The sequence below is a fragment of the Branchiostoma belcheri genome, unplaced genomic scaffold (genome assembly GCF_001625305.1).
Source record: "Branchiostoma belcheri isolate BF01 breed outbred unplaced genomic scaffold, Haploidv18h27 scaffold18, whole genome shotgun sequence".
NCBI lineage: Eukaryota > Metazoa > Chordata > Leptocardii > Amphioxiformes > Branchiostomatidae > Branchiostoma > Branchiostoma belcheri.
Window position 1 is genome coordinate 2,351,975 of NW_017803268.1, and position 2,880 is coordinate 2,354,854.

The 2,880-nt window shown below is 40.3% G+C and overlaps 1 pseudogene across 1 annotated transcript in view; it reads left to right on the forward strand.

Annotated features, from left to right (window-relative positions):
- Nucleotides 1-2,034: 2,034 nt before the first annotated feature.
- Nucleotides 2,035-2,880, forward strand: part of LOC109467392 — a 9,193-nt pseudogene continuing 8,347 nt past the window's right edge. The window contains exons 1-2 of the transcript XR_002140078.1: nucleotides 2,035-2,223; nucleotides 2,669-2,777. The product of XR_002140078.1 is annotated as a tubulin beta chain-like (transcript). The remainder of the gene's footprint in view (nucleotides 2,224-2,668; nucleotides 2,778-2,880) is intronic.

Below are 2,880 nucleotides of genomic sequence, written 5' to 3' on the forward strand. Positions count from 1 at the left end.
TCTTTTGGTGGCTACAAGACATATTCTACTTTGACATACTCTCCAAGCAGAGGTTGGTGGGGAAAATTGTGACATTCTTTATCATGCGCCCGGTTTTTGGTGGGGAGGGCGGACACAAAACCGGGTGCATGATAAAGAATGTCACAATTTTCCCCACCAACCTCTGCTTGGAGAGTACTTTGACAGGCAGTTAGCATTTGCACCTGTTTGGCTGGTGTACAAAAAGATACCTGTACAAAAAAGAAATTGCCCAATAAAAATGCCTAAAAACATGTAAAAAATAAGCCAAATCCTAAACCTCTGCTTGGAGAGTTATCACATGAGTCATCACCATTTGGGGAAGTGATGAGGTCACTACATGTTTGTCCAGAATTTCACATTGTTGTTGAGCAGAAAACTCCTGCAGCTGATTCAGCAGTGAACAGCTAAAAGAATGATATCATGATTGTTCTGTACAAATAAGCCTATAATCCACATTGTGTGCACATGGTCCGTATTTAGCAACCTTGCCTCAGGATCAAGTTGAGTTCAAGTCCAGGCCTCTTGTCATTCATCCCACTTGCATGCTATCATATTGTATTAGTATTACCCCTAGTGTTACTGTTAGGGTCATATGGTCATGGTATACACTGTTCAGTGTACTTGTGGAGAAGTGCTGGGGGAATTCCTGGTATTGAACCTTTGGATATTTTGAAGATAGCATCTGTAATGTAGTCTAGAGGGAAATGAATTATAAAATTATAATAGTAGGTTAAAATTTTTAGTACATACCAGTACTAGTTATTCTTTTGTTAGTTATGGCATGGAATTAAAAGTTTCTAGCTCCATGGTTATGCCTTATGGCTAATATGTTCATGACTTGTTCGGCAGACATACACGTATCGTATTGTCAAAACTGATGTTGATTGTAAATTTAACATAACATGCAATATCTTATATAAAATCTTAAAATTCACAACATAAAGCAGTCAGTGACTTCCTACACAAACTTTTTGGGCCAAGTGACACTACATGTAAATCATACATTGATCACGTGATTGCGGCGTCACCATCCTAAGTAACCAATCAAAACAAACAGAGCTTGGTTGCGAAAGTGGGGGAGGGGGGCAACTAGGCTACGAAAATTTCGGAACTATAAAACTTGATAGTCAAAACTTTAGCACAACCATTTATCATTTTAATACAGACTCTCAACGTTTTGAACGATCGTGTTCAATACCGTGCGACAAATCCCTAGGGAGTGACCCCCCTCCCCAAGGACAATTATGAGCTCATTGCCGAACAATGCAGTGTTTGTCACACACGTTTTTCATATCGATGATTGGCAATCTGACTCATGAATATTTCAGGAGCTGTGATGAGGGCACGTCTGCACAGTCATAATTGACATTTTGAGGATCTTACAGTGCCTGAATTTCAGGTATGAATACATATCTATCATAATTTTTACTTTGCCATCCTTGGTAACCCAACCAAGCCTCCTTGCCCAAATACACGGGGAAGATCTGATATATTTCATTCGTTTCACCAAGTTATTTCACCAAATTAGCAGAAAATGTTATTATGATTGTGATGTTTCGAATTTTTAAACTACCTAGTTGTAAATTTTGGACAGATTTCTCTGAAATATTGGCCTTCGATGTTCCAATTTCTTCAGTCAGGGCATGTTGATTTCATAAACTTTACTGTAAAACTTCAACCAACACACACAAACCTCACAAATCCAGCTCAAAACGGACAATATCTCCCGGTAGAAACATAAACATCATACGATAACGCAAAATAGAAACAAACAAATCGAGTAAACAAAAAAGGTGAGAGCAAAGTGAACCTGGCAACAGGCAGCAAATTCGGGCTAATTGTTTACTCATCTTGGCAACCGCCAACAATTCGAATCGATTTGAATAGCTGCCATATAAGGAAAAGTATGCATAAATTATGTTAACTAGACGAGCCGCTGCCTTATATGGGTGTGCTACCATGGTGATTTGTTATTTACACTGGCAACGGACTTAGCAACGAAGTGTTGACGTCAGGGGATAAAGCCGTTACCACTCCACATTTGAATCAGTCTAACGGAACTTGAAGCGACGTACAAGCACGTCTAAGTATCCTGTAAAAATCGTATTTTTCTAGCAGCCATCCGACAACAACCAAACATTCAACATGCGTGAAATCGTTCATCCGCAGGCTGGTCAGTGCGGCAACCAGATCGGTGCCAAGGTAAGCTGAAAATTTTGAGTCTTTTTGGAGGGTTTTATTCGAGGATCATGCCGGTAGCCGGCCACCATTTTGTGGGCCACTGTGCCGGGGTCACGTACGCTTTCGTTCCGATTTTCTGAGCACGTACTAAGATGACATGGAGGAAGTGTGCATGAATCAGTCCCACATGGATCTATACTTCACCAGAATTAAATCTACCGGGATATCAGCCTTTTTTTACTTACTAAACCTGGAATTCCCTGCAGTGTACCCCGCCAAAATTTTTCACCGGATTAAATTTCCCGCCCCTGTTAAATTTTGACTCCTTGACTCGAAATACAAACTTCATGTGTCCTAGAACACTGACCCTCTTAAGAATTCACCTTATTCACCGTGACATTAAGTAGCTATTCAAGTGTTCGTTATTTTATTTCTAGTTTTGACTCTATTTTAAATTCTCCACTAGTTCTGGGAGGTGATCTCAGACGAGCACGGCATTGACCCCACCGGCACCTACCACGGTGACTCCGACCTTCAGTTGGAGAGGATCAACGTTTACTACAATGAAGCCACAGGTACGACAATATCCACATTTTTCAGTCAGAAATACTGACTAAGCCATAGATTTTACTGATATGAGCGCCAAAATCTTAGAAACCGTTGAAATGAGAGGATGTA